The following is a 23,782-nucleotide window of genomic DNA, read 5'->3' as shown; positions in this document are numbered from 1 at the left end:
ACCATTGTCCAATTTAACCGAGAGCTAGTACGAAAGGGGCTGCGGGAGAATCAGACGTCTACCCTTTCACAAGGGTCGGATACGCAACGTCGTAGCAATTATTTGGATTGGGGTGCGCCAAGTGCTCTCATGACAAGATGCAATTGCGAAGAGTATATAATTTACGAAATAACAATATTTGTATTTCAATTTGGCCGAGGCCGCGCAAGTTTGCTATTTTATTCCGACAATTCGTGAGCATTACCGTTCACTTCATCAGCACTAACAGAAAAAACTGGCTTGCTCTTACCACAATTTCACTATAATTTATAGTCATTTTAGGAGCCAACCACAATTTTATAATTCTTCCAACTACGTAAGTTACGGTTGACCTAACGATGTATTATAGTTCTTATAGACACGATATAGGTCCATGCAACTCATGATATAGTTGTCATAAACCAAAACAAGCTTTTGATCTGGTAAGGTGTACTATAAATATTGCAATAACCGCAAATAAAATTTCGAATAACTATATGGAAGAGTAATAATCGTATTTATATTGCAAGTAATATTCCCCGCTTTTAATTATATTGTGTACATTGCGTTCACTACACAGAGAGAAAAAAATAGTTGCAGTTACCACAATCTCACTATAATTTATAGTCATTTTTGGACCCAACCATATTTTTATAATTCTTCCAACTACGTAAGTTATGGTTGACCTAACAATGTATTATAGTTCTCATAGACACAATATTGGTCCATGCAACTTATGATATGGTTGTCATAAACTAAAACGAGCTTTTAATTTGGTAAGGTGCACTATGAATATTGCAATAACAACCACAAGTAAAATTTCGAATAACTATATGTAATAGTAATTTCATTATATTCATTGGTTACATCACTTTGCACTCATAAAGAATAGTACAAGATAGTATCTTTCAAAGAAAAGATAAGCAATCTTATACGAATGCGTAAACTTATCCGTATTTATAACACCCTAAGCGGTTTTTTACTTACGAGAGAGTCTTGTACCGCGCGTCCCTCTAGTGAAGACATTCCGAACCACTTCACTTTTGTTTACTATGCGAATAGTAAAATGGATGATAGAAATGTAGTTAAATTTACTACACGGAGAGACCGATATGGTTACCACATGTCTAATTAGGGTTGGCACAACCCCAATAAATAATAATATTTGGAACAGCTATATCCGTAGTTGTCATACCCACATTGATGTAGTCATGGTACAAATTGTAGTTGCTTTCTTGCAGAAATGAACTATGGTGAAACTTTGTGTGGTACGGTTAATCAGGCTCAAAAACACTGCGTATTGATAGTATTAGCCTTCAAATGCGTATTGATAACATTAGCCTTACTGCGTGCCGAGTCGCGCTATACAAGTCGGTGCAAGTTGGTTAGGTTAGAGTGCATGACAATGTTACCAGCACTGGTGCGGTGGTGTGGCAACAACTCGCACTTCAGCAAAAACTACAAATATGGTTGTTACAACCACACACAACTCAACAATGGATAAGTAGTGTAGACAACTATATGCGTTTTGTGTAGCAAACTTAATAAACGTTGCAATACAAAACAATATAGATGTCCCTACTATTTTTACGGCAACATTTTAATTTTATAGTCATTTTTGGTTGCCACATTTAATGGGCTATTACTTGAAAAGGACTAGTATTACTAGTCGAAACGTAGTATTTTAAATAAATATATGGGCCAGTTATCGTCGACACCACCATCCTTTGTTATCTTTCGTCACCCACTGGCGATCCACCTTCTCCAAGTTTGGATTTTAATTTTAGTTATTTTTGCCTTAGCCGGTCTTTCCGTGTATTATTGTACTTGCACCTACTATATAAAACTAATTAATTTAGTTACTATTCACCATCTTAATATTTTACCAGAATAATGGTTGAAAGCTTCATAAATAATAGTAAAATTTTTATGCTGGTTGGCATCACTATGACTATGTGGTTGTTATTACTAATATTATAGTGATAATTACTATAAAAATGATATTCCTGACTATAATCATTTTACTATGCAATTATAGTCGCAAATACTACGTACCTTTCTCTCTGTGTATGTTCATTGGTTACGTCACTTTGCACTCATAAAGAATAGTACAAGAAAACATCTTTCAAAGAAAAGATAAGTAATCTTATACGAATGTATAAACTTATCCATATTTATAACACTCTATGCGGTTTTCTTCTTACGAGAAAGTCTTATACCGCCCGTTCCTCTAGTGAGGACATTCCGTACCACCAATCTGATATTTATACGTAATAGATGGGAAAGAAAGAGCTTTACAAGCGTAGAACGCTATAAGAATCTGCTCAACGACTTCGATCGAAATTATAATAATTAGTGGCACATTTGAGATTCGATTACTTGGTACCCGAGTACTTTTAAGAATTGAATGATTATTCGAGACTCGAGAACTGAAAACTGTAGAACCGTGCATAATATCGTGTATAATATGAATGTTCGTTTTTCTTCGTCAGTCGGAATGTCAGAGTAGTTCATCATGAAGAAGTATGAATGTTCCGAGTAGTTGCCGCTGTTGTAATCTTCGCATAGTGCCGTACTCGAGTTATGCACGTGCATGTGCAATTATCGGGACCTCTCATAACGTATGCGCTACATTTGTAGGAACTGGAGTTAGAACTGAAGTCACTTGAATTTGAGGAGTTAGCAGTCTAGGTATCGAAGTCAGTGACTGAAATCTCATTGTCAGTAGTTCTTGGTTCATCCGAGAGCCAAGTCCACGTTTGTTCTCGAGAGCATCGAGAACATTGAGGAATCAAATACTATCGATTCTTTGTACTCGAATACTCCCATCACTATAATAAATCTTTCCCTGATGAAACTGTTAAACCCGTGATTAGTAATAATTTGTTCTCAGATAAATGTTATTAGACATGAAAGGTTCCTAGCACAAAGAGCAAATTATAAAGATGGAAATAAATAGCAAAGTCTCGACGGGAGTGAAGTTTGCTTTAAACTTCGATATAAGCTCGGTCGGCGAAATATTTAATTGCAAGCCTTTAAAGCAGTCCTTCTAATTTAATTCTCTCTGACGCTTATTGCTTGCTGCTCTTCCGCTCTCATTCCTCGCAATGCGTACGCCACAATGGAAAACGACGCAAACTTTGGTTAATGCTCGCCATGGCCGGTATGTACGATCGTAATGTTGGTCCGTCATAACAGTCCGCCGTAGTAATTAGCTCAACTCGATTAAATTAACGGATCTTTAGGAAGGGATTAAAAGGGATAAAATACGCGCGTGGTTTTTAATTAAAACATTGCAAACAATACTAGTTTTGAAGTCTAGTGAAAAGAAATTCAGAAGAAGAGTAATTGAAGCACTGATTCGTAAAAGTTGAAAGTAAGTAGAAAAAATCAGTCGTTTCTTAATAAAAAAAACTTATATTATTTGATACACATATAAATAGACCGGCAAAGACCAGGCAATAACAACTATATTAAGACAACAGACGGATTGAAGAAAGAGAGAAGGCAGAAATAGATAGAGGTAGAGATAGAAATAGAGGGAACAAGAAAGAGAAAAGGGGAGAAGTAGCTTCTAAGTAAAGATATTAGGTGCAATCATGCGCGAAAGGCGGTGTTGATAGAATCGTGAGCTTTCGATCGGATGCTTTTCTGAATGCGCGGAAAGATGGAAAGCCGATTTCCGATAACCTCGGCTGAACTTCGATAAAAAAAGATTCCTCCGCTATTTCATGTTAAATAGATTAAATATAAATTAAAAAATTCCACAATGATACAATCGTACACTTTGCAGAAAGTATTAATAATATTATATGTTTGCTAAATACTTTCAATCGGTATAATGACGATTATTACCAATATTTTCATTGCCGCTGTGTTTTCTTGACATTAAAAGATTGAAATATACGTCATGTCTGTCATCGCAATTTTCTCGGTTATTTCAGGCGGTCGATGATCACGCATTTATGCTCACGCGAAATTTCGGATCGATAGCGTGTCGCATCCAGGTACAATAACCGCGACATGTGAAACGGGACAGAAATAAAACGGGACGAAGAGTACGCGACAGAAATCCTATAAAATCCCAGAAGCGCGATTACCCGCTGGGAAAGCTCAGCGGAGTGATACGAGCGAGGGGGCGAAAGGTATTTAAATATGGATAACCAAGCCTGCGGGCTCAACCCCTTCGTAACCGAGGGAGACGGATCCGTAAATAGACTGTGGACCCGTGAAAGACGAACAGCATCCGATATGTGCTTAGAAAACGCACTCCGGGCCGGGAAAAACGCGAAACAGGAATCATTTACGTCGATCAGGTATTAGACATTTAATTTCGTTATTGGACTAAATATCAAATATTAAAATAATTAAAATAATTAATTAAATTTCGTAAATGTAAACGACGAAAAATCTTAATTATCGAGTAATTCCCGGCAGACCTCGCTTTAAAAGATATTAAATTGGAGGATTAATATCTCGCAGTAATTTTACTAAAAAAAACCAAAGTATCTTAATGGTAAAAATTACATGATTACAAAAAACTGGTGAAATCCTTCCTTTTCAAGGAAGACATGACATATTCGCAGGATTTGTTCTAAGAAAAAAATGAGGTGATAAATTCAGAGTATCCGGCAAAGTAATATTGTCGAATGGAATTTTAAATGCATCGAATAACCAGTGGAGTAAATGGGACATTTTTTCGAAGATGATCTGAATTTTTCTACGAGTAAAAGCTCTCGTGGTTTATACCGCATTTATTGTATACCACAATGTTCAACAACTTGTAAAGTATACAATTATAATTGCAAAAGGTAACAGATCACGAAAATATTAATGCGGCGCAATAGATTAAATCATTTCTTAATATATTGCCCAAATTTTTATCTTTGAATAAATAAAAATTACTTTTTATTTTTCGAAATAATTTTAGCAGCAAAAGTCAGATTCTAAATAATTTGTAGTAATTATCACGTCGCATACAATTAATGTAGAATGTAAAGAGAGATTGTTGGGAAATACTGATTCAAGATTTAAGCAATATTTTCCCCAATTTATTGATTAAATGCGTGAAGAAGCGCGACTCGTTCATCCTGGGTTTGTTTTACGACTGTTTCGACTTCGAGAAGATGATTTACTCCCTACCGGCGCTCCGGGATTTTAATAAAATGGTACGCGAGAATCTCGCTACCTTTGTTCGCATGGAGCCGCGGCGTCGCCATCGTTTTTAATCCACTTCGTAAAGAGGAATGCGTCGAATAAAAATGTAACAAATAACAGCAGAAACGGCGAGACAGAAAGAAATTTGTTTCTCCTTCCGAAATAATATATCTGGAAATAATTAGAGAATGCAGCGGACACGCAACGAAGATAATCACGATGATACATTAACAATGCAGATGCAGACGAGAAACTAATTGACTCTTTCCGATAATGTTGTGTCACAGTCATTTTAACATCGTCGTCACGGACTTATCCCTGGTCGAGTTAATCAGTCCTCTTTATGTCGGGCATCATTTAGAGATTTACTGATTGACAAAATTAGAGGATTGACTTCGATGCTGTGCTGATCTATATTTTCGATTGTACGAGGTACATGTTTGATTATGTTGCTTCCAGCTATAGAGATATATATATATATATATATATATATATATATTACAAATTTGATTATACTCACATTTCTTTGTAGTTATTGAAGAAGACCCGAAGAAGGTTCGAAACGTATATATTAAATAGAAATTGAAGAATTAGATTGTGAGAGCTGAAGTATGTTCATTTTGTGGCTCACATTGGCACACACATTCTCTCCTTTCTTTATATTTTTCTTTTCGGAACCCTTCACAACAATTTGGAAAATTATAACAGCATTATGCTTATTTCTAAACGTAATAATATTAAGGTGTATCAAACCCAAGTTTCACATAGGTTTTCTTGATACACCTGAAAACATTTGTAAATATTAAAAAAACCATATACGTTTAGATCTTACAATTAGATTTCGTTAATCTTTAACTTACAAATTTCAGCTTTCAGCTTTTAATTCTCAGATTTCACTAACTATTAATTTCTTTATTCCACGTTGACTTTAAACGATTTTAAACGATCTTTCCACATAAAAAGAAATGAAATATCGATCGGTACAAATGTGCTAAATAATTGCTGTTCATTTTGTTCTTGTGCCAAATATTATTTATACACAAGACAGCTGCATATTTTATATATTCTAAACATATCTTGTACATAAATGTATCAATTTGATATAATCTTGAATGGATAAATTATGCGTAAGATATTAAAGCTACTCCAAACTCGTTGAACGACGCGCAAAGCTCGTCTCGTGAAAATAGAAGACACCAACGAAATGGCACAGAAGATTTTGCGGGACAGAAACGACAGAACTTCCGTCGAGCCACTTTGCCACGAAACTCAACACCATGCGTAAAGTTCGGCACGATGCGATGTAACGCGAGACCCACCGCTTTTGCATAGTTCAAACCGCCTTCGCAAGCCGGCGTAGCAAACGAATTGCAGGCTAATATTCGCTAACGGAAAAGTTAATCAACGAAGTTGGAGAATTTCATTATTTTGAATAGCTCTCAACACTTAAATAATTCTCGAAGCCAAGTGTAAAAGACGCTACGACTTTTGTCTATCATCTCGCTAGATTTTCGTTATCGATTCTTTATATTTAATTTAAATTTGTCAAAAGAAATATTAATAAATACAAAAAGTACACGGATTCCATTTTGTTAAATGTAACCTGGATTTTATACGAGAATATGTACTTTTTTTCGTTCAAATAAATAAAAAATAATTATACAAAAAAGGAATAAAAATGCAATTAAACTTCTAAATAAGTAAACCAAAATCTCAAAAATTAACCACCTTTAAACAAAAATGTATACTAAAATTCTGTCTATATTATCCTTATACATTAATATCAAAAAAAGAAAAAGAATAATTCTGTTAGCCTCTTTCACGTAACTGATAAAAATATTTTATATAGCAATATAAATATCAGTATTTTTATTAATAATCCTGCATATACGTCGTTCTCATAGAATCAGTTTCCATTTGCAATGAACTCTTTTTCAGCTTAAAAGGTCGTCAGCGTAAAACTAACAAACCTGTTTCGAACCCATGACAGCCGTTTCTACTATCGACGACAGGTCAGCGACAGTCGCTACGGCAAATCTTTCTGCCTTGCTTTCCCCGCGCCTCTCTCTCCTCTCTCTCTCTCTCTCTCTCTCTCTCTCTCTCTCTCTCTTTCTATCGCCAATGTTTACCGTAATCTAAAATTGAACTGCCAACCGCCGGTAATGCAACGGCGCGTATCACCACGATCTTCCCGCTTTTTTCCACGCTCGCCGACTTATCTGCAACCGCGTGCCTTCCCCCGTTTATCCGATCTTTGACGCATCGCACCCTCGGGAACTACCAACAATGTCTGGATTATTCGCTGCCGGATTATCCCATTGCTTTGTCTCCCGCAACAACACGTCCGTTATATGCCGCTTACCTTTGTCCGCACGATTCCGCGTGGAATTATGAATTACTCTCGCTTATACTGCAAGAATAATATTTCTGTTTTAAGCCAACGGCACACGCTATTATTTTTCCTACCGGATTGCTTACGAGAGCCAATAATCCAGTAGGAAAAATAGTATCGCGTGCCGTTGGCTTAACGTGGCAATGCTCGATTCTCAATTTCACACGAATTTAATTAGAAACGGAAGATTTCGTACGAATTGGAGGCGAGATTACAAACACCTGGTATCGTCGTGAGCCTGGGAGGCAATGAAGCGAAGGCTCCGGCCATTCTTGAAACGTAATTACGGGACTTCAGGCCGTGGTCGTCTCGGCCTGACACTGTTCGAGTACTCTCCGGGCAAATTCGCCTCCCAATAAAGGCTGCGGCTCGAAGCGGCAGGAGTGTAGGTCAATGTGTGGAGCGACCTACTCGCGGAATGCCGGCAAATAGCCACTCAATCGATGTGGTTAAGCCGAGGCTCGCTCAACACTCTAAGTATATTGGCTGATATTCTAAGTATCGCTTACAATTAGTATTCTCAAAATTTCTCAATGAGAGAACTAAGAAGATTCCATTTCTAACATTCTAAGGATAGTTTGGTGATGCCAAGAATCGCACGGTGTTCTGAAAAACTTGTCGATATTCTAAGAGCTAGAAGCATTCTATTCTCACTCTACAAATCTAGAAAGAATCTGAAAAGACACGCTCGAAATGCATGTTTCTTCTTTAAAGTAAACACTCGTTTCACACGAACACAAAGTGCATTTCAGACAATTAAAGCGTGCGGCAAAAGCGTAACTCGAAGAAAAGAAAATATATCTTGAAAAGTATGACTACATAATTTAATTTACTTCTGTAGCAGTCGGGAATATAACTTCGTCATTGTTATCTCGTATAATTATCCGCTTAGATTGCATTAAGGATTAAATTTCCTAACGCTGTTTATTTTGCAACAAAAGTGCACTGTAACTGTTTTAACTTACGCTGTTTTGTACGCTGTGCTTTCAGAGATTCGAAAAATATATCTATAATATGTATAGGTACACTGAGAGATCCATTTTGTTGAATGAAACAAAATCTAGTTGACTCAACTGAATTTCTTATTTGGACATGGGCAAACAAATCTTTCAGTTGACACAACAAAAAACTTTAGTTGGAAAATTTGGTTATAACAACACACTTTGATTGAGTGAACATGTGCAGAATCCTTTTATAATATGCAACTAAACGATTTAGTTCTCTAACTCGTGGAAACACAATAGTTAGTTGTTGTAACATTCAACTTCTTTTCAGCAACATAATTTTCGTCTTGTACAACCAAATTACATGTGCAGTTAACAAAATGATTCAATCAAATTATTTCATTTTATTCAACAAAATGGGTCTCTCAGTGTACACAGAGAAAACGATTTCTTTGGATTTAATACATTTTGTTGTATCCAAAGAAATTTGATATTTAGAATGGTCCAAGCAAATCATTTGTTTGTATTTGAAATAATATATATCTTCGTCTGAAATAAAACATTTGTTTGAAACAAAAGGTATATTCTCTGTGATCTAAATAATATTATTGTTTTATTCAAACAACATTATTGCTTGATAGAAAATATGTGAAAAATGTACATACATATATCATTTTCTCTCAACATTATAATTTGTTCTTCTTTAGAAGAAAAAAGATAAACGCTGAATTAGTACACTATGTTAAAAAATACAGAATATCTTGGAATAGACCATTAGATGATTAGAATGTGTCTGCTGATGCGGTCGTTTATATGTGTCTGGCCGCCATACTTACGGGTTCGACGGCCATCTAGTGGCAGCACCGAACTTTATAGGCGCCTTGCCAAATAATAAAATTATTAATTAAAAGATATTTGAATTTGAATTGTTTGAATGAAACAACTAAATTTTTATTCAAACAAATAATGTTTCGTACAAGCATATGTTGTTTCAATGAAACAAATCTCGATCAAATAAATGGGAATACTAAATCCAAAGAAACCTTTTTCTCTGTGTATCTATAATATTATAAATTATACTTCCGCACAGAGATAAGAATAGTCGAATACAACGGGTTCGCCGGTCGCCCACTCTACTGAATGTTTAAACATAATTAACCGCATCGATTGCAACGTTAAATACGAGAAGCACGCATTAGACCGCATAGCAATTATCCGATCTCGGTAATCAGCCATCGATCCTATACACGGAATCAGCGTTTCTGCGACCTTCACTAGGAGCATCAGAGAGATTCGACACGTTTCGATCTTGTCGCAATACGCACAAACGACAAAGATTTCTGTCGAAAGCAGCGAGAATAGGAAGAAGTGGGAAGGCGAAGAGGCTGCGGAAGGAAGCGAGGGAAAAAGAAGCTGCGAAAATCTCTCGTAGGAGGCGAGCGTGAAATTCTTATGGGAGCTTCCGTTTCGTTCGTGGGCGGAATCTCTGAGCAGCGAGGTGCGCGCGAAGGTGCTCGCGGGGAGCAAATTTAATAGGCGAAGCCTGACAGAAGACGTCCCGGTCCGCGAGAGTAAAACCTGATGAAAGCGAAGAACGAAGTGGATGTTGGGGAGGAAAGTAGAGGTCCCTGGGAGGAATTTACAAGACGAGAGGGCACGTAAACGACCGGGGAACGCTGTCACGTTCCCGCTCGCTTCGCCCCTGTTTTCGCGCCCTTCGTTATCCGCCGCGAAATTTACAGAAATAGATTCCCTCCGCCCGCGGTAATCGCGACACTCGACTGTATGACACGCGGTACACGCATCCCAAGTTCTGGAATCGAACGAAGAAAAAACAAAACGAGATCGCAGGTAATATCGATGCAAAGTGACGCATGTCGAGTTTGATTCAGAGATGGGCGAATTTGTAATTGGCCATTACCGAATTATAAATGCTCAAAATAATGAATAATTAAATGGGATTTAATTACTCATTACTTTCAGCATTTGTATTTAAGTTCCATTAAATTACTAATTACTTTGAGCATTTGTAATTGATGCCCAAAGTAATTGATGCTCAAAGTAATTAAATTACATCACGTAACTTAATTACATTCATGTAATTAAATTACATTCGTGTATTTCTTGTTCGAATCGAGTTAACAACAAAAAGAACGTAAAAGTGTACTTACTGCAAGACAACTTGTTCTGTTCACGTCGAGCAAAGGTTAATTTTTGGTCTTAAGATTGTTCGCGAGTTGCGAGGTGCCTTCGCAATATTCAAACATTGCCCGATAGAATGATGGAATACATATCATTTTGATGTCATGTATGTCAGCTTTTGGCCAATAATAAATAAAATTTTAATGAGATACTTTTGTGAGCTTGAAAATTACTACCTTATAAAAACATAGTTTTGTACCTTATAAAAATTTGAATTTATTCTGCAATATTTAACACCAATACTTAAACAATGTATATAATTACCACATTTATATGTCTCTGCTTTTTGGCTTGCATTAATACTAATATGTTCTGGAGAAATTATTATATAGAATAGCAGTATACTGTTTATTTGCGGAAAGGAATCTACTACATATAGGAAACAGTCGTACCTCCTTATGACGAATTCAAACATAATATATTCGAATGATGGAGCCAAATTTCCATCATTCTATCGCGCAATGTTTGAATATTGCGAAGGCACCTCGCAACTCGCGAACAATCTTAAGACCAAAAATGAACCTTTGCTCGACGTGAACAGAACAAGTTGTCTTGCAGTAAGTACACTTTCACGTTCTTTTTGTTGTTAACTTGATTCGAACAAGAAATACACGAATGTAATTTAATTACACGAATCTAATTAAATTACGTGATGTAATGTAATTACTTTGAGCATCAATTACTTTGAGCATCAATTACAAATGCTCAAAGTAACTAGTAATTGAATGGAACTTAAATACAAATGCTGAAAGTAATGGGTAATTAAATGGATTTCAATTACAAGTAGTAAAAGTAATTTGTAATTAAATGTGTAATTTGAAGACAAAAGTAATTACTGCCGCCCTTCTCTGGTTTGATTTTGTGTCCGCAGTTGTTTCGTTTAACCCTTTGAAGCATGGTGTTAACCCACGTTACCACCTCAACTTCTTTACTTTTTGGCCATTTAATTTCTAGTTTGTTTACCATGTGATTAGTAAGGTGGATGATAGAAATGTAGTTAAATTTACTGTTATTGTGATTGTATTTACTATGTAAAAATAATTAACTAATTTACTATTCATTGCCTAGTTTAACAGAATAATAGTTAAAAGCTTATATTTTATAGTAAATTTTTTAAATAGTTAGCATCACTGTGTCTATATGGGTTGCTATTACTAATATTACTATTACTAATATTATAGTAATAATTACTATAAAAATGGTAATTTATGACTACAGGTATTTTACTATGCAATTATAATTTCAAATACTACATATTTTTCTATCAGTAGGTATATTCTTTTAAGTTTGGTATTTCGCCATCTTAATTCCGCCATTTTGAATTATGAAAACCTGATAACAGATTCGTAATCAGCGACCCCAACAACCCTTGTATACAAAGTTTCACAAAACATGGTTCAATAGAAAAATGTACGCTTCAAAGAGTTAATACGATACTACTACGCGAAGAAAACCTGAATATTCTAGTTTCCTCTCTCTCTCTCTTTTTAATAAACTGAATTGTAATAAATGATTTACTTGATATTAATATGCGTTAAACGTAATTGGTGGCGAGTGTGACGCAGCGAAATGTGCGCTGCTTAGTAAACAAATGAACGAAAAGATCAGAGTCCACGGACGCCGCTGGTTTTTTTGGAATCTCTCGAAGCGAAGTGACAACCACCGAGAGAAACCTGCCACACATATCCCTTTAGGGGTATAGCCCTCCAGATTGGAGGTTTCCTTCGGCGAGGTTAGCAACCTACCGAAGATGAAGTAAAACCAAATGGCCAAGTACCAGAACGAACTGGATAAAATAGGCTCTAAGCCTAATACACGAGGAAGAAGAAGAAAGAGTGTACATAAAGAGTACATTCAACGAGCGTGCATACGTTTAACCAACTTGATGTGCGTCACACATTAAGTTATGCAATAAATATTTATGCGTAAAAGAGAAAGACAACGCATTTTTCACGTTTTAAGAGCGCTTAAACAAATAACATTACAAATAATCTACGGATTGTTTACAATATTAATGTCATGTAATTAAATTTGTACGTTGGCCGCTACTGATTCTTTCGCATTTTCACAGACACTTTTCGATAAGGAACCAATTAATGACGACTCAGAATATTGTCACGAGAAAGCAAATAAAAAAGAATACCAATGCACAAGCATTTTCTCTCGTCTCGCAGCATCCTGAGAATTCGATAATAAATTTAAAAGTTTAATTAGATTCGATTTTTTTTCCATAAGCTTGAAAGCGTTCGTCTCCACATTTTTTTATTTGTATTTACGAAAGTAGATTTGCATTTAAAAAGAATATTGACAAGACGTCGGACACGGATTTAACGTGGTCCGAAGAAGATCCAGGAGACCGCATAAAAGACGGAAGCCCGTAAAAGGCGATCCGGCGATCCCTCAGATAGCGTCATCGGATTACTTAATGCGGTACTACGTATGCATGTGCATAAAAGTCTAGATGGATGAGCAAAATGAAAGAATTCTCCCTCTCTCTTCCTCCCGCTTCCCCTCCGCCCTCTCGTTCTCGCAAAATCACACGCGGCGAAAGCATAATTTAATTACACGCTGCGAACACGAGACGGCAATAGTAGCACGACCAGGTGGTCGAGTGTCAATTAGTTGGCAGCGCTACTGGTGATTTTGGTCCCGTAATCGTGTAATCGTTCTTTTTTTTATCAATGTCTGCGAGAAATAAAAATTTCCGCGCGAAATGAGAAGATACGTAGGTCGCGTGTATAGTTTCTCGGAGGTCTTTCATCGCGTGACCTTCCCATCCCGAAATGATTACGAGCAAGGCGAGGATTAATACGATTGCATGTCGGATAAGAATCTCGAAAAAGAGTCTCGACAAGCTTCTCTTATTCCGCGTGACTATTTCCTTGCGGAATACGTAAGTAATTAAACAATTTTTTATCTATCAACAAAATACAATATGCTTTAATAAGAACAAAGTTTGATGGACAGTTGTTATTGTCAAAACTACAAATTATTGTTTTCATAATTTAATCAATTCGTGGTCAATTCGTAACATAAAATAAATATAACAAAAAATTTTAATCAGCTTTACATTCTAAACTGAATTACATATAATTACATAATAGAATACTCTTGAGAATACTAGAAACTAATTTTCTTTATATAAAAATTATTTATGTCCGAATATAAAACGGGACATTTTTGTGAAGACTTAAAACAATAATACATTTTTATCAACCATAAAATTTTGCTCAAATAAACAACCCATAGAAACGAAATATTTAGTTGTAACATTTAACTTCTTTTCAGTAACATATTTTTCGTTTTATACAACCAAATTACATGTTCAGTCAACAAAATGATTCAATCAAGTTATTTCGTTTCAATCGACAAAATGGATCTCTCAGTGTACGCACATGACGATGCGTATGAAGGTAATAAGGGCCGAGCCCTTAATGAATATTTCATCGCTATTAACCCGTTATAATTCTAATTAAGCACGAGTCCTTTTAAAACAGACATAGCTTTCAGTGTCAAGCAAGTTAGGTTAGGCTTAATCTCTAGACGGCACTTTCTTGCGCGAAAGTAACGAAATTTCGGTTGTTGGCTGATCACGTTATAATGTCATTACGAGCCGCTGACTTTATAACTAATTTAGCGATAACTCCTTGGCAAATGTTTACACGCTTCGTCGCTTACACATGTGCTCATGTGTATAATTACGTTGATATGTTTGTAATTACGTAACGAAAGTACAGCTATGGTTTCGTGACCAAAAAAAAACTTCTATTCTCGTCGATCATTAGAAGAATAATTTGACGGATTTATGTGTAGATCGTTAGTTTCTTACTCATTACGTTGTTAATTCTTTTAATTCTTGTTGCAGATTCATAGGAAAATAATGTGTTTAAATTGCAATAAAAATTTTTTTGAATAAAATTAATGTTAAATAATATTTCAATTAGCTAACAAATGTAAAAATTATAAATTTCATTTAAACAGCTAACAAAAATGTACCAAAAATGTAGTTACATCTAATAATAATGTTATTTAATTCGCAATTTTTGAAACGACAAAATAATTAAAGGTAAATCATGAAACTTTGTAAAAAGTAATCTCGCGGTAAACCGTTTGTCCCATTTCTTCTTTTCAATATTTTTCGTGCAATCGTAATTCGCCATTGATTTATGTGTCAATTAATTAAAAATACTATGTAAATATATTACGTAACTATAAATCTAAATCGCGAAATAGTTTCATCAAAAATTTTTTAAGATTTGACGCAGTCCAATCTGAAGATATAAACTGACGAAAAATCGAGATCCTATAATAAACGCAGAAGCGATTATAAAAATATTACAATAAAAAAACAATATGCCGCGGGGAAGGATATTTGAATAATTCACCTCTTTTGTACAGAAAGACAGTACTCTCGGTCAATATATCCCTGTGTCATGGAATCCTCGAAATTTCTCAAGTCTTTATAGCCGAGTGCAAACAACCCGTTGGAAAAAAAATCAGATCGCCCTTTCACTAAATAAAGACGGCCAAAGGGGGTTAAAGCACCGGCACGGTCATCCAGCCGGTAACGTTCGTTTCGTCGTCCCGGCGTCGAATGCCGCCGACTACGGCGAAGATGAGGAAAACGCAGATGCGAGGGGGAGAAAAAGACGGAGAGATAAAGAGGGATTGGTAGGGGCTGGCGGTGTTGAGGGGAGAACAGGTGGGGCAGCCGGGGGCGCCGGGCGAGGGGTTTAAACGGCGGATGACGTCGGTCGGTCGTTCGGTCGAGGGCTGCAAGGGGCGGCCAGGGGGAAATCGCGCCACGCTCGCGGTGGCGATCAATACTTCGCCACCACGCCTCGCCTTTGCCACCACCTACCTCGCGCGTCGCGTTGCGAGAGAGCAAAACTTGACTCTCTCCCTACGTCACGAGCCGGAGAGGGTGGAATCGCCGAGCCGGAGAACGCCGATCACCTTGGACTTGGACGGGTCCGAGCTTTAACCCTCTCCCCCCTCTCCCCCCTGCGAGAATCGCCCTCTTCGAGGAGAAAAGTGTAGTGTCGTGAAAAAACACGCAACCTGCGTGCCTCAATTTGTCGAGGTGTAAAAATTTATCTATGAATGAGTTATTTCTGTACGAATTTTTAGGTAAATTGTATATATATATATGTGTGTGTATGTATATATAATGCAAATTTTTACAAGATTCAATTGAGCGTGTGTCTATTGTCTTGTCTTTAAATTGCGATTCTCGTCTTTAATCTTTGAATTTCGTAAACAAAATCTAAGCTGCTTCTCTCCTAGAATTTGCTCCTCCAACGAGAAAATAATGTAACATTGTGAAACATGTATTATATCTACATAGTAAGCTACTTTATTAAAATCGGATTTGCAGAAACTAATAACGAAGTAGTTTCTAAAAATACAGAGTTCAACATTCAGTGCAGTTGCAACGCAGTATATAAATGTAGTTAATTCATTTCTCTCAATTCTGCGAGTTTTATTCGCATAATAACGTTAATTTCGTCTACAAACAAATCACAAACGAGGCTCAATTTATGCTTCGTGACTGTACCAACATACCTTCAATATTTAATAATTATCTGAAAATAGGCCACTGGAGGAGTGTACACAGAAAGCTTACGACTGCTCTTTAAAAAGGCTCAGAATTCTTAAAATGCGTTCAGGCGATCCAGAGATATTCGCGCGCGGCTTTTTAAGATAAAAGGATCCTCTCAAAGATTAACGGGAAACAGAATTTCTTGCGGCCTAATGCAAAAGAGAGGACAGACAGCTTGCTCGCGTTCCTCCAGCGAGCGAGTGCTCAAACACGCGCGTGACCTCGTTCGATAGGGTCACGATACGGGGATGAAAACGCGGAAAGCATGAGATGGCAGCACGCTGCAATCGGGAAAAATTTTTGGCACGTTGCTTCGTGTACGTGCACACACTCGATTTAAAAATATTAAGACTACACTGATAAAAAATATTACTTCGCTCAAGAAAATTGTTCATTAGGTGGCTCCTAATAGCTCATTAACTTAAATTTGAAAAATAATAAACAAATAAAAACATGCAACTCTTTAATTTGAGTATTTATTAAATATCGAAGAGTAAATAATTTTGAATTTAAAAAAATTTTACTTTAATTCTATAAAATGTTTACTAATTGTAAGATATAAGTTTTACAGTGAAGAAAATTGAATTTCTTATTTGACAAAAACAATGATTTCATTTAATAAATAGTATTCTCTGTCTCATGAAATCTTTAGTTGAATGTAGAAAATGTTAATTTACTTAATATAGTGCAGATTTACTTGAAATTTGATATTTTTATTAAAATGGAATAAATATTTACTTCGGTAAAAAATAATTTTATGTGAATCTATTCACTTGGTTTAAAAAAATGTTTTTGTCAGTGCAGGAATCGCAGAAGGCTATGTACTTTGTGCAACGATTAAAATGTCACGGGTAAAAGTGAGTAATTATAATATATAATTGTTAATCTCATTTAATACAAATTTATTATCGTCCTTCGTCCACTTGATTCGATGCATTTTAATAAACAGTAAAAATATCAGACCTTATCGTGTGTATCGACGATCTAGACTTTTCCTACTTGCCACGCGTCGTTAAACGGAAAAAGACGATCCTGATGCGAAGACAAATAAAGCGTAAAGCATGTGATCAATTTGCAATTCACAAGCGAAATATCAGGGGATATGTGTGAGCTAAACACGCGTTATCGAGGTGGCAAACACGGCGGATAAACCACTAACCGGTCCAACCAGCGATTGTCCGATTGCTGCTGAACATCGGTTGTTTCGCAGCCAAGAGCGACGGCACGCGCGCGTGCATTATCGCTCAACATAATTTTAATAAAGTGATATCGCGTATGCAAGGTCCGCAGGTCCGTCGATATCGCGCTGTTTCTCGAAATTAACCGCGAGCTGATAACAATTAGAACGAATTCGTCTTTTGTCAAGTATATAAAATGAAGTTTTGTTAAAAGCTGCAAAAATGTGTATTAAATCATTTAAATTGCTTAATTTTCATACAAATCAATGAGCCGATTGAAAATAATTCTATTCCGGTTAGTTCAGCTAGCAACATTTATGGTTAAAAGGACAAGAGTAAATTTCAAACACGACGCATGCATATCCTCCAAAGTAATCTCTTAAATCTCTGAAATTCATTAAATCTTTCGGATCAATCTTTTTCTCATCAAAATTTGATGAAAAACCCCCATCGGGTCGACAGGTGAGAGACCGCTTACGTGTCGAAGGCAAAGAAGAATTGGAACGTTTTCGCTCTCTCCGTGATTAATTTCATCTGGTTGTACAAGTCGGGTGTAATTAACGCGTGATATTTCAGCCGTGTCGAAACGATTGAAACGGAAGTTTCAATCGCGTTGTATACTTTATTAATTTTTTCTGAATTATCGCTCCCCCGCGACGGTCGCGAGCGGTAGATCGATACCGCGCCTCGCTTGGATATGCAATCGAATGAATTATTCCTTCTCGTCAAATAAAGCAAAGCGCTGCAACGTCCATAAAATTATTCTGCGATTCCTCCGCGCGCCATCCATGCGACATTACAAGTTTTTTTCTCGCACAGATCGCAGACTGCATCGATCACGGACAAAAGTATTCTCTCCGGAGTCCTTAACCTTCCATGCATAGTATAATTAATTATTAAACCTGACGTAATTGAATTTTTTTAACTACACATCTACACGGAAAGAATTTTCTCGTAAAATTCATCCTGGAAATCACGTAATCGTAAGACAACGTGGCATTCTAAAGAACCTTATAAGAGTTTTCTTGAAATTTTTCCATACGTTTTACTAGTAAACTCAAAATTCTTCGAAATGCCACGTCGTCCCACAATTACTTGATTTTCAGGACAGATTCTCTCCGTGTAAAATAATTATATACAATAATACGAATCATATTTCCATGAAAACATATTCCACTTATCGAAAAAAGACAGTTTTTCAAGCATTCACTCAAAGACCCTTCATTACTTTTTGTCTCTTTACAGAAAACTTACAAAAATTCCTACTAATTTTCTACATTTGGTATTTTAGTTAGCCTATCAGGATTTTTACGGTAGCGGTACGGAAAGGAGTGTCCAATGTATCACACGTAAAAGTATTTCGCGCGGGACGAGTCTCAAGGGGAGATCCGATTTCGGGACGGCGGAACCTCGGCGCGTTGGAGTGCGTAACAAAAGGCGCCAATAATTCCCGACAGCCAACGTAAATAGAACCCCCGAATAACGTCGCGAGCGCAGGCTAATGCGAGAAGCGTGTGCCAGCCGGGTCCGATTTATCGGTAATATCGACAAGCCGTCGTGCCTTACCTCGGCGATAATAGGGACCGAGTACGATGTAACGCGGTGCATGTCGACACACGTCGTCGTCGTCGTCGTCGTCGTCGTCGTCGTCGTCGCGTCGCCGCCGCGACGGATTTAGGCGCGTCGATAAATAACGTCGCCAGGTGCGCGAGCATGCCGAAAAGCTCGCTCGTTCGCGCGAATGAGTCTTCCACGTCGGCGGCCACGGGCCGTAAATTAAGGTCAGAGCCAAGAGCGATATAAGCGGCAAACCGCGAGCGAGAGAGAGAGAGAGAGAGAGGAGAGAGAGAGGGGGGGGGGAGAGAGATGCGAATAGATATGCAAATCACGTACACGCTCGGCTGTTTACGTCTGTCGATCTGCTGTCAAAGTAGCACGCCGCCGATATAACGTGAACCCTTCGGCGGAGAAGAGAGAGAAGGAGCGAATTTGGTTGATAAGCGAACTTCATGGTCGCGAGTAAAGACAACGGGCACACGATACTATTTTCCCTACTGGATTGCCCACGAGAACCGATAAGGATGCGGAGTTTTAGATTAGCTGACGTAAGCCTAAACCCTGATTGGCTCTCGTAAACAATCCAGTAGGAAAAATAGTAGCACGCCGACGATATAACATGGACCCTTCGGCGGAGAAGAGAGAGAGAGAGCGCCAATTCGGTTGATAAGCGAACTTCATGGTCGCGAGTAAAGACAACGGCACATGATACTATTTTCCTACCGGATTGCTCACGAGAACCGAGATAAGGAGGCAGAGTTTTAGATCAGCTGACATGAAACTAAACCCTGACTGGCTCTCGCAAACAATCCAGTAGGTAAAATAGTATCGTGTGCCGTTGGCTTAAGTTTCGACAAAAATCTTGACTTCACTTTCTTCGATCCGAATTGATCCAATCAAATAGCACGCGGTGTCTCGCAGGATCAAACAAACTCGTCAAGTGAGACAGAAAGGAGCATTGTTCGAGAGGTAACACTGCTCTCGCGGTTGTGGATCTCGCGTACAGGAATGCCGTAACCGAGAGGACTGCTGAGAGACCGTTATTTAACATTCTGTGGGAAACAAGGAGAAAATGATCCATTCGGACACGCGGGCGATATTTCCGAACGCGGCCCAAATCGAGGGTGTTCGACGTTAAAAGCCGGAAATGGCGCGTAATAAATGTTTCACTCGGGAAAAGTCGCGCGAGAATCAAGCTTATCAAGAAACTCGTGAGTGGAAGGCCGTGGAGGAGATTAGGACACCCTCTACACGAGATGAGAGACGATAATTCATTCGGTAATTGGTGAAATTAACGGCACCGTTGATTAAATACCAAGTTTTCTGCCTCGAACTGGTAAGGGTCTCCTGTTACATTTGTCGTACGACAAATCTTTTAAGCGCGTTGATTGGCTACAAGCTAGAAAATTTCCAGATACTCGACAACTTTTCTATCCTGCGGCCAGTCAACACGCTTGAAAAATTTGTCGTACGACAAATGTAATAGGACGAATGTAATACCAGCCTAAGGGCCCGAGCAGAATGGCTGTCTTATACTCTTAAGAAAGTCTTAAGACAGTGTTTTATTAAACAATATATGGTAACAAGCCAATGTGGGTCACAAGGCAAGATGTAGGTAGCCCAACTTGCAAATCTTAAATCTTTCTGAAAATCGTGAATACAATGTTTTATGTTTTAAGCCTTTGTCTTGAGGTAACGCACAATAACTGTCCTATGCCTTAAGAGTACAAGACAGCCATTCTGCTCAGGCCCTTAGGGTAATATTACGTTTGTCGTACGAAAAACTTTTTAAGCGCGTTGATTGGCTACAAGCTAAAAAATGTCTAGATACTCGAGAACTTTTCTACCCTGCGGCCAATCAATACGCTTGAGAAATAAACAATTTTTAGAGACTCAAGAACTTTTCTATTCTGCAGCCAATCGACACGCTTGAAAAATTTGTCAAACGAATGTAATACCAGCCTAAGGGTAACATTACATTTGTCGTGCGACAAGTTTTTCAAGCGTGTCGATTGGCTGCAGAATAGATAATTTCTCTTTTCTATTCTGCAGCCAATCGACACGCTTGGAAAGTTTGTCGCACGACAAATATAATATCAGACTAAGGCGGAGAAACAATGCGTTACTTAGCTTATCGCATTAGTCGCGAGTCTCGCTACACTTTTACGCGATTGTCATTACTCCATCTGGGTCAAAGTCTGTTAATCCGACGCTCAGGACAGACGCGACAATCCGCGGGGAAGATAATGTATCTCGAAACACGTACCTGCGCTTCGCGGCGATGTGCTCGCGCTTTAACCGCGATTACACCGCAGTTTCCCTTTAACACCTGGAATCCGGCCTGCACGTGAAACTTTAAGCCGCGCCGTACTCTTTAATCCGTATCACCCGATTAAAAATGTTTACCCTGAGATAATTCCAAGGTCTCGCTCGCTTTAATGCGCGGCGATAAGCCGAGAGATAAGGGCGCGCGATTTCCTTTCGATCGACGGTTCAACAATGACTGTGAGCAACAGTTATAATCACAACGAGAGTAATTGCCGGGAGAGGTAACGTCGTAACGGAGCGCAAACAGCCATCAATGCTAATGTCAGTGATGACGATAATTAAACGGCAGCGATGGAGTAACGTCGGATAATGGTCGCGCTAATGCCTCGAGGTTCGCAGTCCGGACTCTTTCACCGCCCGGCGAGTATCCCGATGTAATAACAACTAGAATACAGTATCGGCCGTTGAGACGATACACGAGAAGGGCAATGTGAGCCGTCACCTGATTCAAGGTGATCAAATTATATACAAATTTAAGTGTAAAAAGATATTAGAAGTTACTTGACATTGCGGTAAAATTGTACGTTTCAGTCCACAAAAGTGACCCTCTTCGACAATACGAGTATACTAGAAGTTACTTAACGTTGCGGTAAAACTGTACGTTTCGATCTACACAAAAGTGACCCCCTTCAGCAATACAATGTGGATTAGAACTAGTTTACACATGTTATTTTGAAGCGATAAGTCATCATAAAATATACTAGAAGTTACCTAACGTTGCGGTAAAACTGTACGTCTCGATCTACACAAAAGTGACTCCCTTCAGCAATACAATGTGGATTAGAACTAGTTAGTTTACACATATTATTTTGAAGCTTTAAGTCATCATTAGAGGTGTGACATTTTGATGTTAGTTTTTGGTATCTTTTGCGTTTCGTTTTTCCAGATTTTGCGTTACTTTGATGTTATTTTTTGGCATCTTTTGCATTTTGTTCCTCCGGACTTCGCATTATCTTGATAATGCTTTTGATAATGCCGTGGTCAGAGATGGGCAGGGCTTCAATTAAGACGACTTGAGCCCGGTTACAACAACGTCGCTTAACTTGAAACTTACAATTTAATTCGTTCTTCGTCTCTTTCGAACTATTACTTTAGAAAGAGACAAACAACGAATTAAGCTAAGCTTAAAGCTAAACAACGTTGGTGAAACCGGGCCTTAACGACATTGTATTAAGGCTAAACGTATATTAAAAAAGTTACATAAAACGTAACATATTAAAATAGCATGGAACAAATTACTGAAATTACATATCATTTTCAGGCTATAAAAGCAGTAACATGTCTAAAAAAAATTAAACAAAACTAGTCTTACGCACAAATCTCTTTGGTTTAGGATACAACATTGACGTTAGAAATGTTCACTAAGGAAAATTGCGACTTTTTACGTTATCTTGAACGCTATTTTGCGTGCTGAGGATAATTTTGCGTTATTTTGCGTGTGGAGGGTCATTTTGCGTTTTCAAAACGTGTTAAAACGAAGTCGGGGACTCCAAAGTGTAAAGAAATGACATTAAAAACGTTCCTGGGGCATTTTGCGACATTTTGCGTATAAAGATAACATGAAAATGTCACAGCTCTAGTCATCATAGAATATATTAGAAGTTACTTGGCATTGCGGAAAAATTGTACGTTGTGATCTACACGAAAGTGACCCTCTTCAGCAATACAATGTGGATTACAACTACTCAGTTTAAACATATTACTTTGAAGCGACGAGTCGTCAAAAAATATATTACAAGTTACTTAACGTTGCGGTAAAATTGTACGTTTCGGTCTACACAAAAGTGACCCCCTTCGGCAATACAATGTGGAGTATAGTTAGTTTAAACATATTATTTTGAAGCGGCGATTCGTCGTAAACGAGTGTTCGTTACGGTGGCATCGCGGAAAGAAAAATGTAGTAGCCGTAGCTTAAAAGCTGCTTGTGGCAACTAAATTTCAGTTGTAAAATATGGGCGCACGGAGAAAATGGTTATTGTTGTTACAACAACATTCTCTATGATTAGAAAAAATATATATGCACGTTCAAATTACATTGATATTACATTGAATGTAGCTGTTAGGGTATGCTCATCTATACGATTCTCTCAAGTCTTAGTCTTTTGATAAATAACATTCGGTTAGAATACCCAATTATATGGTTGCTTCAACCATAGGATTATTGTTATCTCTGTACTGTGGTCTGCAGAACAAATGGCATGTGATTGAGAGATCTATAAGATGTGTATATAGTTGCATAGTACGAGTTCTCTTGTCTCCATCACAGCGTAACATATCAACTCGCGAAGAGAATTTGATTAAAGTGTGTATACAGGGTGAGTTATAACACTTGTCCACGAGCTCGTGAGAAGGTAGAACGGATCGAGATGAACAGAAAAGTCCTGAAACATTTTGCAATTTTCGC

At 37.7% G+C, this 23,782-nt stretch overlaps 1 protein-coding gene and 1 long non-coding RNA gene across 2 annotated transcripts in view; one reads left to right on the top strand and one right to left on the bottom strand.

Annotated features, from left to right (window-relative positions):
• Nucleotides 1–23,782, bottom strand: part of LOC105558564 — a 42,545-nt gene that overhangs the window by 14,897 nt on the left and 3,866 nt on the right. The window lies entirely within an intron of this gene.
• Nucleotides 21,093–23,782, top strand: part of LOC105558565 (peroxisome biogenesis factor 2) — a 17,001-nt gene continuing 14,311 nt past the window's right edge. The window contains exon 1 of the mRNA XM_012006313.1: nt 21,093–21,830. The gene's annotated coding sequence lies outside the window, so the exon portion shown is untranslated. The remainder of the gene's footprint in view (nt 21,831–23,782) is intronic.

This window comes from Vollenhovia emeryi, unplaced genomic scaffold, assembly GCF_000949405.1.
Source record: "Vollenhovia emeryi isolate VEMERY1.0 unplaced genomic scaffold, V.emery_V1.0 DF939332.1, whole genome shotgun sequence".
Classification (NCBI taxonomy): Eukaryota; Metazoa; Arthropoda; class Insecta; order Hymenoptera; family Formicidae; genus Vollenhovia; species Vollenhovia emeryi.
The sequence above is the reverse complement of the archived record's forward strand: the minus strand, read 5'-3'. Positions and strand labels throughout refer to the sequence as shown.